At 43.8% G+C, this 17106-nt stretch overlaps 1 protein-coding gene across 3 annotated transcripts in view; it reads right to left on the bottom strand.

Moving 5' to 3' along the window:
* The window catches only part of septin12.S (septin 12 S homeolog), an 84894-nt gene that overhangs the window by 52473 nt on the left and 15315 nt on the right, over positions 1 to 17106 (bottom strand). Inside the window, exon 1 of one of the 3 annotated variants that reach the window (XM_018237203.2) lies at positions 306 to 555. The exons of the other annotated variants lie outside the window; for them this stretch is intronic. The gene's annotated coding sequence lies outside the window, so the exon portion shown is untranslated. Of the gene's footprint in view, positions 1 to 305; positions 556 to 17106 lie in introns of those variants that run through there. 3 annotated transcript variants of the gene reach the window in all.

The following is a 17106-nucleotide window of genomic DNA, read 5'->3' as shown; positions in this document are numbered from 1 at the left end:
AACCTTTTTAAAGGGGCAGTTTACCTTACAATTAACTTTTACAATTTGCATAGAGCCAAGTATTGCTGTTTTTGTCTATAAAGTATTATTATCATTGTTCCAACTGTCAAATTCCTTCCAGCGAAATAGACAAGGGGTGCGTGGGCATTTAAGGGGTCTGGTCGCTAGATCAGAGCAGGATGATGGATAAAGTGCTAATCTCTTGTCAGTTCACAGCCCTGCATCAGGCAGTGGAAGGCAGGGGGTTAAGAGGCCAACATCAGGGCGAGTTAGGGTCTAGGTTAGGAAAGCAAAAGCATTTTTACCTGTCAGTACAAGCAGATGCCTTCTGCTGTCGGGGAATGAAATGATTACCTGGAATTCCACAAGTCACCTCTCCCAAGCACCTCGGAAAGGGTGGGCGGGGAGACGGCCAGAGGTTACATGACCTAGGATGAGATTTAAGGTGTGGAGAAGAAGGGGAGGGGATCGCTGTGTTTGTTGAGGGGGTTTGTTTGAGCTCCCAAGGCAAAATAGCTGGTGCAGCAATTTTGTTTTTAAAGGGAAAGTGCTGCCTGAAAAAGGAAACTTCGGGCAACTTCGGAAAACGAAGCGACGCGTGTGCTTTAATGCAAGCGACTTTTCATTAAAGCAGATGGGAAGACACGCAAAGGCAGTGTCGCCCAGAAGAAGAGGCGATTAGTCGTCAGGCTGAATCTGCTCGTGTGGACTAACCCTCGTTAAGGTGTCCCCCATCCAAAAACTGTTAAAAATATAATTCCAAGCAAATTTCCAATAGACCCTCATACAACATTTGTCTGCAGCTGCAACTGAAGCTGATATCCTTTCCTTTTCCATGGCTCTGACTCTTGAAACCATGTAGCTGACGTCAGTTCTCCTTCAGGTCTGTTAAACAAGTGGTTTCTGCTGCATTGTTCCTGGAGTCAGTACCAGCAGTGCAGCATTGCTTAGAACTTGTTTTTTTCATTATGCAAAACAAAAACTGGGGGGAAGTTTTAGCAGAGATCCACTTTGAATACAGAAACAATTTTGTTACCCTGTCATCACTCTATTCGATATTATCCACTGTGATACAATCATTTCCTTAAAAGGAGAATTATTAAATACTTTATATAATTTCCATTAAACATAAGTTGCATTGTGGACATAATTAGCATTTTTGGCCAATACGGTCCTCGGTTGCAGAGGAGACTCAAACCTCCCTAATCGATAGCTGGACGGTTTTTGGGCAGATATCAGTAGGGGAGGCCTGTTGGGAGGCCTCATACATGGGCAGAAAAGCTTCCAAATCGTCAAAAGGACCTGAATCTGCCTGCCCTTAAGGGCAGAGACGCACGCGAAGATTCGGGGAGATTTAGTCTCCCGGCAACAAATAGCCTCTTCTTCGGACGACTTATCTCCTCACCCCAAACTGGGGATTAGTCGACCCAAAGTATTAGCGATTTGTCGCCGGGCGACTAAATCTCCCGGAATCTTCGTGTGTGTCTCTACCCTAAAGCCATAGACGTGCAGATTTACCTTCATATCAGGCGAACGATCGTTCGTGCCATCTCCCGACCTGCCACAAATTATTCAGATCAAATAAAGTAGTAAAAGAACAGATCAGACGATGTTCTGCCCCTGACAGCAATTGTACGAAAGTTATGTCCGACAAAAGCTGGTGACAGTGATGGCCAGCTTTAGAGTTGACTTAAAGGTGAACCACCCCTTCAACATTCCTGCAGCTTCCCTTTTTGCATACCAGAGACCTAATTAATGATCACAATTAGCAGCTCCTGGTGTACTGTAGACAACCAAATTAGGGCCACTTTGTTCCTGTAAAGTGTTTTATTTCACTACTGAAACACTGATCTCGTGAGGCAACTTCGGAAACCGAAGCGCATTGATTGCCGACTGCCTCCCATCGGCTAGAATGTAAATCGCCCGCGGGAGGCAGTTCGCGTAGATTTGTTGCCCCGAAGAAGAGGAGATTTGTCGCTGGGCAACTAATCTCCCCAAATCTGAGCCTGTGTCTCTGCACTTAATGGGTTTAAAAAACTAATCTTAAAAACATGACCTCCATCATCTGACAATAGCACATAAATACAAACACCCTTTTACCATTTCTGTGCCACATTTTTGGTAGCACAGCCTAAATGTGGCCCACAAACCAAACAATTATGACCATCATGGCCAATGACAATAAGTATAAGCCCCGGACAAGCAGACCCCTCTCACTTACTGTTGCATCCCCACAGAGTGATGGGAGGTACTAGCATTAGTGATGTGCGAATTTGCGCGAAATGGTGCCGGCGTCTCGTTTTTTACGCCGGCGCCCGTTTTTTTTACGCCAACACCCGTTTTTGACGCCAGCGAATTTTTTCGCTGGCAGCGAATCGTGCAAATTCGCCGCGAATTCAGGCCTGGCGAATAAATTCGCCCATCACTAACTAGCAGTCTTAAGCTGGCCATAGACACAAAGATCTCATCGTACGAATCGAGGATTCATATGATTTTCGGACCGTGTGTGGAGAGTCCCAAGATTTTTCGTCCGGCAGAGATCAGTCGTTTGGTCCAACAGACAGGTTAAAAGATTTCTGTCGCCTGCCGATAATATCTCTGCGTGTATTGCCGATCGTACGATTTTCAGAAGGACAATGTCACCAGCTTTTGTCAGACATAACTTTCGTACGATTGCTGTCAGGGGCAGAATATCGGCTGATCTGTTCTTTAACTACTTTATTTGATCGGAATGGTTAGTGGCAGGTCGGGAGATGGGAACATCCGATCGTACGATGATTAGTACTATCGGATCTTTGCGTCTATGGCCAGCTTAAATCTGTCTGGACACACCCACTGTGACAGTCAACAGAAACTGTCCGTATGCTGATGGGACAACCAGGAGCTAAGGTGGCCATACATGCTACACTTACGATCTTTCCCACGACCATTGGCCGTACGAAAGTTCTTTCGTCCACTCTACTAATGTTAAGAGCTGAATCGTCGCATATGCAGGTAAAAACAAAAATAATTTTTTAGCTCTATCTGATGATTCAGAATTAATGTTACGATGTGTCTAATCAAAACTTTCAGTCCTACCCAATCGACAAGACAACCAATATCCAAGGCTTTTTACCAATATCGCCTGCCTTGTCTCCCACCACACATGCAACGATTATCGCAAGAAAGATCTTTTGTACAATAATATCTGTGCATCTATGGCCACCTTCCTGAACCTTGTTGCACACCGCATTTCTGTATCTATAATAACATTTATACACAAGGGAGAGAATTGTGATACCTGTTGCCTCATCTAAGGTAATGCATACAATACATAAATACATTTTAACTAAAGCCAAGCCCATGCTTTGTGTTGGCCCTCGCCATGTTTGCTCAAACTTGCACTGGTACTCCATCCTTATATACACAAAGAACCGAAGAGTGTTTACATGTATTGTAACAGGGTACATCAGACAATATTTACATTATAGTTGTGTGTTTTACCACAAAAAAAGTTTGAGATCAAAAATCCCCTAGGGGTCAAAGATATTGTCAAGGGTGGGCCAAAACACACACTTGAATATCTAGCAGTTAGCATCTTCTCAGCAACACCTAGAGGATCTTGATGTCTCAGGAAGCCTCCTAACCAGCCATGTGTCAGTAGAGGCCTTCTCAACATAAGTAAAACCATAATTTAAGCATAGGGTACCTGCACAGGCCCCCATCCTTCTCCCACACCAAACAAGACACCTAGAACATCCCAGGTTCCCCATGCTGAAACTTGAAAACATAGAGCTGCTTAGTGGGGTTGGCAGCCTCCATGTTTGACCGGTTTAATTCTTGTCCCACCCTTTGGAAGCTAGGGACAGTAAGTGAAGAGGCCACCACCATCCTCACTGGTTAGCACTTTTGGTTCATATATGAGGGGAGCCGGGGCATTCAGTGTCTGTGGTGCATTTTGGATGAGTGGTGAGAGGCCTGTACATGAAACATATGATGAGTTTACTTCTTTGAGGAGCTTTGAGTAACTCTGGTAGAGCATTGGGCAACTGTTGGTCATGCAGGTCCCACGCACATGGGCCAATAAGCTGCCCACTTTGTCAAAATGACTTGGAAGTAGGGATGACACTTGGCCAGTATTTTACCGGCCTGACCAGTAAAAATGATGGTTGATCCCAATGTTATTAATAGGGAAAAAAGATAAATAAAGAGGAAGGCCGGTAATTTTTTTTCCAGAAAAGGTGGCAACCCTACTTGGAAGGTCCGAAACGTTGCTGAAGTAGCCGTATGTGATAATAAAGGTGGTTTTATTTTTGATATGCGAGTGCCGCTATCTTTCTACTTTAAGATATAAGGTATGTGAAGGTGAACACATCAATTTGCGTGCATGCAAAGGGAATATATATCCCAGCAGCGTGTTACAAAGTATTAGGTGTGCTTTAAAATAGGCATGTTATTTTTAGTGCTAGCTTCTATTAAAAGCATGGGAGCAAGGGAGCAAGGGAGGGCAGAATATTATTTAAGAAGCTAAAACTATAAGAGCTTAGGGGTTCAGGCAGTGAAGATCAGAGGGTTGTGGGTGATTAAAGAATACACACAAGGTGTGTGTGTGGGGGGGTTACGGGAGACAGCAATTATACTTTGGCCAAAAATATAGAAAGACACCAGCCTGACTCAGGAGAAGAGACAGTTCCCTTAGAGCAGGCGAGACACGCCTCCGGACTCAGAGAGGGAGAGACAGTGGAGATGTTATCTGAATTCTATTCAAGTTTTGCAGTGGCACAAAAGAGAAAGAAGAGCCAGAAGGGATCAAATCCCACGGTTTGCAGAATCTGGCACAATTCCGCTTGTTTCATCCCTGCCCACTATCCCATGAAACATTATCGCAGGCAGACGTTTGCGAGCCTTTTGGTATCTGCAAAGGATACGCTGGCTGGAGAGTCAGTTCCTGGGGTGGGAGGAATATATGAAAGAGTCAGGAATAGAAAGATACGACTTCCAGGAACAGAAATTGAAAGCAAAGTATCAAAGGATACCCCCTTCCTTTTAAATCATTCTTTTATATGAGTATCTCATAAATTCAACATATTTTAAAGCTGCAGCAGAGCTGTTACCAGTTGCTAAGCTTCATTTTTAATCATTCTGCTAATTAATACTGTTATGGCACATGGGTCTTTTTCTTGCAGGCACATATATGAGGAAAAAAGGTGCTCCACTGCCTTCTGCCCCCTGTATGTGTATTCACTGAAAGGTACAGGGTCCGCAGTTCCCGTGCACCCATAAGCGGTACAGAAGGCAGCAGATCGCCTTTTGCCTGCTGGAGAACCTGTGCCAGAGGAGCAAACATTCACATTAAGGGTAGCAGGGTTGTAGTCCTGCAGTAATGCACAGAACAGATTTGAGATAAGATCTCTGACCACTATGGCCTCACTCCTCTGTTTATGGTCACAAAGCTGGTGTAGACTCCCATGGAACATACTGTACAAATGTTTTTAGCATTTTGCCTGTAGTGGTTTTCACCACTCTTATGATTCTGGGGAGATTAGTCACCCAGCGGAAGACTAATCTCCCTTCCTGTCGGCACAAATCTTTTTTTTTTTTCGAAGTCGACCGAAGTTTTCTCGTGAGGCGACTAATCTCCCCCGAATCTTACCGTATGCCACCAGCCTAACAGAGATTGTCTAAATTGTGACTCAGATAATAAGCATAGTCATACTCAGACTCAGGTTGCTGAAGTAATTTGCCTCTGTCAGACGCATGTTTCCCCTCTAATACCCTATATAGAATGGAAGTGATCAGGGCAAGTCCAGCCCACCAGTCACAGATTGAGCTCAGACCTGCCCTGGAGCAACCAACTTTCACATGTCAGTGATCCTAAAAGATGGCTGAGGTCATGGCACATGCATCCTCCTAGTTTCTATGGAAGGGTCATTCAGGGACATTTTGCTTCCACAGCACACCTGCATAAATCATCTAAAACCACAACCTACCCAGTTTCTACACTGACAGTTCATATCAAGTGAAACCAGCACACAGACCTCAAGAACATTAGACTTTAGGGCTAATGTAGTTCTAATGTAAGTGTGATGTATTTGTCTCCAGACTCTACACCGTGGACAACTGAAAATGCAAAAGTATGGCACTCATGCACAACTGTCATCTTCCAACATGGATGAGTGCAGTTACAGACCATAACTGTGCATCCCGGTGGTGATTCTCCTTATCCACAATGAGACAATTGGTTTCTTCTACTTCAACAGAGCAGAGAGTTGCAGCTACAAAATCCTGTATGACATGAGACAAAGAGTAGCCAGAACCTTAACAGAACAGCAACAACAGCTCATTGAATTGTAGATAAAAAGAACCCATTCGGTCTCATTTGGTTGCATGAAGTCCCTAGACCTCCAGTTGAACCCCCCCCGCCAAACATAAATGACCTTCATCTTTCATATAATATTTTGCCTAAATTGCTTCTACATAAATAGCACAGAAAGACAGACCCATAATATTTTTACTTTGATCCTACCCTGGGCCCCAGCCAGTCTAGCCCAACCAGCCCCAGGATTGGCTGGTCTGCCCTGTGAGATTCTCCTAACATTGGACAAGTCACCGTGGGCTGTTATTTTACATTGATTTGACAGATTTCACCTTTTAGTTCACTCTCTTGACAAGTCGAGTTAAAATGAGACAACTTCCAGATCTGCTTTACTCAGGCAAAATAATAATAATAAATCCTATTATCTCCATGTGCCCGAGGCACAAAACTGTACTGTTGGCTTTAAGAACTGTCATGGTGATTTGAACTGACAAATTTTCCCTGATACACAACTAGAGGGAAAAGCCTTGTTTGACAGATTTCTAGGGGTGGCCTCACACTGGTCAACCTCCCCAAATTGTGGAAGATTTCTCTACATACATGGTTAGACAAAGTTAACTAATCTTCTAGTATGCCTATGGGCTAAAATGCAGATTGCAAAACAGGCTGAAACCCATCACCTCCCTGAGCCTACACAGTTAACCCTAAATTAATTTAACTCCAGCCAACTTCCTGATGTCTAGGAAGGGAGAGGATTACCCATCTCTATTTCCATAGTTTAGATTCTAGACTGTAACCCTGAATGGGTTACTTAACCTACCTGTAGTCAAGATACAGGATACTTGGAAGAGGAGAAACTTTCCAGACAAGCACTAATGGTGTTTAACCAACTTCCTCTATCTGGGACTGAGATTTTGATGTTTTTTTTGGTTAAATCCCTTAATAAATGGGCAATATTTGGGAAGATTTAGCTTATAAAAAGAGTAAGAGGTATCCACAGAGATATCCTTAACAATAAATAAGCATGTACCCCCTTAATTGCACCATTGCCGATGTTCAGGCTGACCTCCATTGCCCAAATTGAGTCCATTTAGGGGAAGTGAGTCCCACCTATAATGATTCAGTTTAGTGGTTGACCCACACCCTGCTTCTGAAACTTTCTTTGACTGATCTAACTCCTGTTTTGTGGTGTCTAAAGTCTCTCTGGTCTTCATGCTGGAAAAAGTAACCACAACTCTCTCTGGCCTGTCAATGCCTCTAAACTCAAGGGCTTGTGCCGCTCCCTGCCTCTGATCTCTAGGATGGTAGACCACCAATGCACTTTGATATGGAATGGGTTACCCTGAGTAAATACAAAAAAATATTGAGCGCACCTTTTATGCGTGTAGCATCACGTTAAACATGGATATTTCTCTGCACAGTCCTGACGCCCAACCAACCCCCCCCCCCAACTACACACTCACAAACACACTCAGGTACAAACACACTCGCCGCACACATGTACAAAACCTAATTGCTAGGAAGAAACTTTGAAGAATTCCATTAAAAACCCACATGAAAGCAAATGCTACTTTATCTAGCACATTCTGTTTTCTATTGCCTCTACCTAAATGAATTGTTATCTTGTCTAAACTGTCTCTTCCATCACCTCCTGTGTTTGTATTGCTTGGCTGTTATTGTTGTCTCCCTGGTGTCTAATGTATGGCTCCCTGTCCCTTGCTGTGCTCCAACTTCAAGGGTTCACAATAAGCATGAAACCACAGTTCACACCGAGGACAGAATATTACTTCCCTGTATCTTGGCATTCATACATTAGTGGCATTCGCCACAGTTCTTTCCTCAACTGAAGCATTTGTGGAACCTGGTTATATTTCTGGCAGTGGAAGACATAATGCAGCTCATATCATCAATAGAAATTGGCTGAGTAGCCACCAGACAAAGCTATAACTCCTGACACTCTCTTTTTCCTTCAGACACAGATATCATAGAGGAGCCCACAAGTTTAGAGAGATAAGTGTCTTGATGTCTTTCTCCATAGCTCCGGGTGCAATGCTTTGGAGCCTCACACTATCTATAGACTCAGCTGGGATTAAGGCCTACATTTGATAAGCCACCACTTGGCCTAATAACAGCAATTCGTCTGCCCCTTCCAGGCTTTTCATAAATTGCCCACAAGGTTAGTAAAATATCATTAAAAAATATAATTTTAAAGTATGAATTGATATAGCGCCAAAGAGGCTTTTTTAACATTCACATTAGTGGAGTTTACAATTTAAAGGTGGCCATAGACGTAACAATTACGATCTTTCTTGGAAAAGATCTTTCCAAGATCTTTTCTGACGATTCAGCACTAAACAGTGGGCGATGTTCCTGTGCCTTCAAAGGCGCCCAATCAATAGTTTCCGCCCAATAAAGATCGTTTGCTTCAAAACGCACGTGTAGAGCTGAATTGTCAGGTATACATGTATAGAAACAATAGAATTATACCTGTATCTGATGATTCAGCACCAAACATTGGGCAATGTTTGGGTGCCTTCAAAGGCGCCAAATCAAAATTTTCCACCTGGGCCACCTGGGCCATATCCAAGTCTTCTGCCGATATCAGTTAACTCGTCTCCTGCCATACACACACCGAATATCATACGAAAATTAGTTTTGTACAATAATATCTGTGCGTCTATGGCCACCTTGAGGCCCTTATCACATTCACCCACTCTAGGGTCAGCTTTATAAAGAGACAATTATGTTGTCTGTATGTTTTTGGAGTATGGGAGGAAACCAAGTGTCACGATCGGCACCCAAAATCCAGAACCAATGCTAAGGCTCCCTGGTCTCGGCTCTAGCTTCTGCCTTTAACAGCCGCCTTTTACCTCAGAAGGAGCCCTCGGCTAATTGGTCGCCGCCAGGTCTTATAAAGAGAGGAACCAAGCTAAGGGTTCTGGACGAGCAGAGGGGCACGATCATTAAATAAAGTCTTTTTGGGCAGGAGGTCACAGTTCAAGGAACAGACGAAAAGCGTACTCCAATCAGGCCGGGTCGGTGCAGGCAGATTTCAGGCGAAGTCAGACAGGCAAGGGTCAAAATCAGGATATCAATCAGAAGAGTCAGACAGGCACGGGTCAGAATAAGGATTTTAGAATAGTCGGTTACCAGGCAGGGTCAGGAACACAGAAGTCAGATTAGTCAGGCAGGCAGGGGTCAACAACAGGAATCAGATACAGAATCAAACAAGAATAGCACCCTGGAACTCACTAAGATGAACCAAACAAACGGGCAATAAGTTTAGGTCAGAGGCCCCTTTAAATATTTGAATTTCGGGCGCAGGCACACGGCCGGCACGTAAAACTAGGAAGTGCGCGGCCGGGCGCCCATAGTGAAGCTGGTGCAGAACTGAAAGGGCTAGGGCTGCGGGTGTCCCCGCCGGGCCCTAGTCCCCACTAGACCACCAGGGTAAGCCCTTACACCAAGATACCTTGAGAAAACCCAAGGGGCAAAAGGGAAAACATACAAAGTCTTTTGCAGGTAGCGCCTAGGTTAGAATAAATTTTGAGATCCAAACACTACAAAGTAACTGTGCTAACCATAAAAACTACAGCTGAAAGTTGTGAATTCCAAAAAAAAAAGTTTAGTTGCAAGATAGGTGCAAGCAGTACATGCATACTCCTTCCGCCATACCTCTAACAAATTCTAAATAGTGAAGGTATTTGCCTGGGAAGAAATACCTTCATAATTCAAGTTAAAAGGCATTACTTTTGTTGCAGGTTATGTAAAAATCCAGTTTCTAAGGATGAAGGTACTCTATTAAATTCCTTGCAACAATCGTTTCCTTCTCTAAATGTGGGGATAATGTCATAAACGTCAACAATCAGGGCATTTAATAGTATAGTATATATACTGTAATATCATAAATGGAAACTGCCTGGGACCACCAGTGAGAGGTGGCTTTTGGTCCAAAAACTCAACTCAAATCCGTGCACATGACTGAACGTTTCATTGTAACAGGTGGCACGGAATGGTATCGGGGATTTCTGCGCCTGCATATTTCAGACGTTACGTGTGCCCATAGCCCTTACTGACATCCAAAGACTTTATCTTAATCTTCTCAAATCAGGCTTTTTGAAGTCTACTAATGTAATGAAATTAGAAAGGGATTAGCAAACGGTCGCAATGTCGACTCTAAGTACTCACATTCTAGGGCCAGTTAAAAAGTGATAAAAGATAGAGCAGAGGGATGGAAACAGATGTTCTGGATAAAAAATTCAAATAAAAACCACATATATAAACTTCCACTTAATAGAACACCCACACGCACTGAGCCTTGTTTATATATTATGTTCACTTTAATGTTACTGAAGCAAGAAAAAGCACCGGGGTCTTTGTCTTTTCCACATTAGCCAATTAATGGGGGAATGCTTTGCCTAATCTAGTGAAGTATTTCCTCATTAATTGGTTAATGTGCGTAGTTTGCCTCTTATTATTCTGTCTGGCTGGTAATTAGCTATGTTGGAGGATGTGGGCTCCCAACTACACCATTAAGTCCAGGGCTGAGAATAGATTTCAAAGACATACACACATGAGAGGTAATCACGGGCTTTAGATCTTTCTACAACGTTGATGGATATTATTGACCTTTCTTCTAGTAGAGATAGTCTAGTTTTGGTCTTGTGCTTCAGCTGATGGGATAGGCCTCCAACAGGGATTCTGGGGTGGTTTAGCTTACTCAAGGGGATAAATAGCTGTTAGAGGTGCTTTTCAACATCAGAGTTAAGAGCTTAAGCCGCCAAGCATAGATCCTGGGCCTACATTCCGATCAGGTGGCGGGCCATGTAAATTGATCAGGAGATGACTACATCCATGGCCTAGTAAGGTTCTTGCCCAGCAGGATTTTCCAGGTTTCCTTATTAATATTTGACCAGTCATATTTAAGCAGCCAACTCAGCCAATCTTGACTAGCATTGTTCCATGCACAGACTTTACTCCAGTTTGCAGTGATATTACAACCCATTTATCAAGTCATTTTACACTTATATACCATGCAGTATGATTTTAAAATACCAGGACTGTTCAGGCAGTCAGATTTAATGTTAAAAATGATTTAGTTAAAATGACCACATGTTCTTCATATGAAATAGGTCTGCACATTAACTTCATAAGAGTGACAGGGAATATCTTCTTTTTTTTCTTAGATACGGATAAATCTGTTCATCTAGAACCATATGGTCTACTTATCTACAAATGGGCATTGCAGCGAGACCAATAAATCTGTTTTAATGGCATTCTAGTCTAAACTACTTGCCCCTTACAAATGTTCCTGCCGGGTTTTTGTCCATGAAATGATACCACAAGCCAAAACTCCTTCTGTTTGAGATCACACCAGGCCCACACAGACAAAAAAACTAATCCCAGGTCTTCAAAGTAGATAAAGATCCAGATCTGGTATTTTTACAACTTTCTTCAGACTCTGTGACACGTTGGAACAAATTGACTTGGCAAAACCAGAACTGGATTATTATCATTCTAGCTACATGAAGTGTCTCTGGACACTCAAACTGAGACTAGCGAAGAGCAGTCAGAGAATTCCATTTATCAAAAGCCAACAAGAGACCAGGATTGTCCTTACGTAACAGATGTGGTTATGTCAAACCAAATGCACTCAGGCCTGGCTTCATACATCATCTGTTCCTGGCTTTTGGAATTGTAGATCACTACCTTACAGCCTAGGGTTCAATGACATCCACTGAAGGGTGGCTCAGTTATATTGATCCATTTGTGCTGAAGATCCTTTCATGTGTAGCTGTTGAGAGTTAACTATTGTTCCTAAATGTAGGAAGTGCTGGTTTGCTTCAGACAGAATAACCATATTACAACAAACAGTTGACACATTATGTTCCAAGCCAGCATTAAACCATAGTGTAACTTACAATGGAGCCCACCAGAACAGTAAACATCAAATTCCCATGCAATGAGTATGGACAACAACAGCCACTACTTCATCATAAACCTTAGGGTCAGGGCAAACGCTCAGATTCGGGGAGATTAGTCGCCTGTCAACAAATCTCCTCTTCTTCAGGGCGACTAATTTCCACAAACTGCCTCCCGCCGGCTAGAATGTAACTCTGAGCGATTCATTTTCCCTCACGAGGAAACCTCGGGCGACTTCGGAAAACAAATCGCTCTGAGTGCCATCCCACCGGTGATTTACATTCTAGCCGGCGGGAGGCAGTTCAGGGAGATTAGTCGCCCTGAAGAAGATGAGATTTGTCACCGGGCGACTAATCTCCCCGAATCTGAGCATGTGCCCTGACCCTTAACGTTAGTGCCCAGTGACCAAAGCTGGCTAGAACAATCCAGTACAACGTAGTCATCAGTAAAGCCCTAGTGTCTATTATAGATGCAGTGAAGGAATGAGAGTCTATACAAGTTCTGCTAAAGTTCTAGATGTGGAATAGGGCTGCATAGCTGGTCATACATGGGAAGATCCGCAGATAATTGCTCAATTGGGTCGGCCATGCTCTGGTCTAAATAGGGATGATTTTCCACCCGGGTCAACGACTGGATCCTACTTCATGCATATGGAGACCCATCTGGATAGGGTCGCATGTCCTCAGCCTAAATCAATTTTTATAATAAGCCGTTGACTTGGGATGGCAAACTTATGGATACAGATTCAGAAGGTCTGGGAACCGTCTATTTAAATAATATAGAGCTGCCTTGAGGGGTGTAGCATGAATGACTATTCCGAACTAAAATGTGATGGGTGGGCAGCAGGCTTTCAGTAATTGAGCTGGGGATAGCAGTTTTGGGAAGAGACTAAAGGGAACAGAATCATTTTGTGTAATTTTCCCAGATCTGTGTGTGACTGTTTGGGATGGTAAGAACTCTATAATTATACAATATGGGCCCTTAATGTGATGCCAAGACAAAGAATTCTCCATCAGCTTGAGCAGAGAAGTCTCAAGAAAGGAGGAAAATACCTTAATTGTTTCCCGTAAGCCCAAGAGATGGGGGCGGAAATGAGCTAAAATGTGTTCTTCCAGCATTCCACCTAAGTAATGAGCAGGAAAGAGGCAGAATGGAAAAAATCCCATCCTCCACCCTCATCAATTCAGTATTATCACAGCCATAAAACAGAAAACTATTGGGGATGCAACAAGTATTATCTTGTATAACAGGGAACATGTGGCCAATGTAACCCATCGAGCCTGCCCTTGTACAACCCATATAAATAAGCCATACAATGGCCCCAAGAGTGCAAGCAGCAACTTTAAAGAACACTATTATTCCAGTTTTTACATCTGGGAAGAACAATTTGACCTTTGAGAAATGCATCCAGAACATTCTAGTGAGTTACTATCCTTTAAAGATGGTCAAGTGATCCCATTAGTGGTCAATACATATTATACAAGTGAGCATTAGGTGGGATCATGTATTTGTAGCTTGTCTTGTAAAATAAATTTATAGTCCTGAAAAATAGAGATACAGAATGCTACATAGTTTACCCAGCTGTTAAAAGGCACATGAGTCACACATCAAAGGACATGTTTTAACTGTTGCAAATATGTGCGCAAACATTTCCACCCCCTGCAAGTTGAAATACATGTGAAAATGGGAATATGAATGTACTGTGAAGCAGTTTTATTGCCTCTGCCCATTATATTCTTTCTGGCACAGACAGCTTTAATGAACATACTGTATATAAATAACACATACCAATTACCCCCAATACCACCAAAGGCACCAGCCTTCACTACTATACCTGCTATCCCACAGTCACACTCCCTTCCCACAGACTATTATCCACTGTTACTATAGGCACCATCTCTCCCTACTATACCTGCTATCCCACAGTCACACTCCCTTCCCAGAGACTATTATCCCACTGTTACTATAGGCACCATCTCTCCCTACTATACCTGCTATCCCACAGTCACACTCCCTTCCCAGAGACTATTATCCACTGTTACTATAGACACCATCTCTCCCTACTATACCTGCTATCCCACAGTCACACTCCCTTCCCAGAGACTATTATCCACTGTTACTATAGGCACCATCTCTCCCTACTATACCTGCTATCCCACAGTCACACTCCCTTCCCAGAGACTATTATCCACTGTTACTATAGGCACCATCTCTCCCTACTATACCTGCTATCCCACAGTCACACTCCCTTCCCAGAGACTATTATCCCCACTGTTACTATAGACACCATCTCTCCCTACTATACCTGCTATCCCACAGTCACGCTCCCTTCCCAGAGACTATTATCCACTGTTACTATAGACACCATCTCTTCCTACTATACCTGCTATCCCTCAGTCACACTCCCTTCCCAGAGACTATTACCCACTGTTACTATAGACACCATCTCTCCCTACTATACCTGCTATCCCACAGTCACACTCCCTTCCCAGAGACTATTATCCACTGTTACTATAGACACCATCTCTCCCTACTATACCTGTTATCCCACAGTCACACTCCCTTCCCAGAGACTATTATCCACTGTTACTATAGGCACCACCTCTCCCTACTATACCTGCTATCCCACAGTCACACTCCCTTCCCAGAGACTATTATCCACTGTTACTATAGACACCATCTCTCCCTACTATACCTGCTATCCCACAGTCACACTCCCTTCCCAGAGACTATTATCCACTGTTACTATAGGCACCACCTCTCCCTACTATACCTGCTATCCCACAGTCACACTCCCTTCCCAGAGACTATTATCCACTGTTACTATAGACACCATCTCTCCCTACTATACCTGCTATCCCACAGTCACACTCCCTTCCCAGAGACTATTATCCACTGTTACTATAGGCACCACCTCTCCCTACTATACCTGCTATCCCACAGTCACACTCCCTTCCCAGAGACTATTATCCACTGTTACTATAGACACCACCTCTCCCTACTATACCTGCTATCCCACAGTCACACTCCCTTCCCACAGACTATTATCCACTGTTACTATAGGCACCATCTCTCCCTACTATACCTGCTATCCCACAGTCACACTCCCTTCCCAGAGACTATTATCCCACTGTTACTATAGGCACCATCTCTCCCTACTATACCTGCTATCCCACAGTCACACTCCCTTCCCAGAGACTATTATCCACTGTTACTATAGACACCATCTCTCCCTACTATACCTGCTATCCCACAGTCACACTCCCTTCCCAGAGACTATTATCCACTGTTACTATAGGCACCATCTCTCCCTACTATACCTGCTATCCCACAGTCACACTCCCTTCCCAGAGACTATTATCCACTGTTACTATAGGCACCATCTCTCCCTACTATACCTGCTATCCCACAGTCACACTCCCTTCCCAGAGACTATTATCCCCACTGTTACTATAGACACCATCTCTCCCTACTATACCTGCTATCCCACAGTCACGCTCCCTTCCCAGAGACTATTATCCACTGTTACTATAGACACCATCTCTTCCTACTATACCTGCTATCCCTCAGTCACACTCCCTTCCCAGAGACTATTACCCACTGTTACTATAGACACCATCTCTCCCTACTATACCTGCTATCCCACAGTCACACTCCCTTCCCAGAGACTATTATCCACTGTTACTATAGACACCATCTCTCCCTACTATACCTGTTATCCCACAGTCACACTCCCTTCCCAGAGACTATTATCCACTGTTACTATAGGCACCACCTCTCCCTACTATACCTGCTATCCCACAGTCACACTCCCTTCCCAGAGACTATTATCCACTGTTACTATAGACACCATCTCTCCCTACTATACCTGCTATCCCACAGTCACACTCCCTTCCCAGAGACTATTATCCACTGTTACTATAGGCACCACCTCTCCCTACTATACCTGCTATCCCACAGTCACACTCCCTTCCCAGAGACTATTATCCACTGTTACTATAGACACCATCTCTCCCTACTATACCTGCTATCCCACAGTCACACTCCCTTCCCAGAGACTATTATCCACTGTTACTATAGACACCATCTCTCCCTACTATACCTGTTATCCCACAGTCACACTCCCTTCCCAGAGACTATTATCCACTGTTACTATAGGCACCACCTCTCCCTACTATACCTGCTATCCCACAGTCACACTCCCTTCCCACAGACTATTATCCACTGTTACTATAGACACCATCTCTCCCTACTATACCTGCTATCCCACAGTCACACTCCCTTCCCAGAGACTATTATCCACTGTTACTATAGACACCATCTCTCCCTACTATACCTGCTATCCCACAGTCACACTCCCTTCCCAGAGACTATTATCCACTGTTACTATAGGCACCATCTCTCCCTACTATACCTGCTATCCCACAGTCACACTCCCTTCCCAGAGACTATTATCCACTGTTACTATAGACACCATCTCTCCCTACTATACCTGCTATCCCACAGTCACACTCCCTTCCCAGAGACTATTATCCACTGTTACTATAGACACCATCTCTCCCTACTATACCTGCTATCCCACAGTCACACTCCCTTCCCAGAGACTATTATCCACTGTTACTATAGGCACCATCTCTCCCTACTATACCTGCTATCCCACAGTCACACTCCCTTCCCAGAGACTATTATCCCCACTGTTACTATAGACACCATCTCTCCCTACTATACCTGCTATCCCACAGTCACGCTCCCTTCCCAGAGACTATTATCCACTGTTACTATAGACACCATCTCTTCCTACTATACCTGCTATCCCTCAGTCACACTCCCTTCCCAGAGACTATTACCCACTGTTACTATAGACACCATCTCTCCCTACTATACCTGCT

This window comes from Xenopus laevis, chromosome 9_10S (assembly GCF_017654675.1).
Source record: "Xenopus laevis strain J_2021 chromosome 9_10S, Xenopus_laevis_v10.1, whole genome shotgun sequence".
In the NCBI taxonomy this organism is placed as follows: domain Eukaryota; kingdom Metazoa; phylum Chordata; class Amphibia; order Anura; family Pipidae; genus Xenopus; species Xenopus laevis.
The sequence above is the reverse complement of the archived record's forward strand: the minus strand, read 5'-3'. Positions and strand labels throughout refer to the sequence as shown.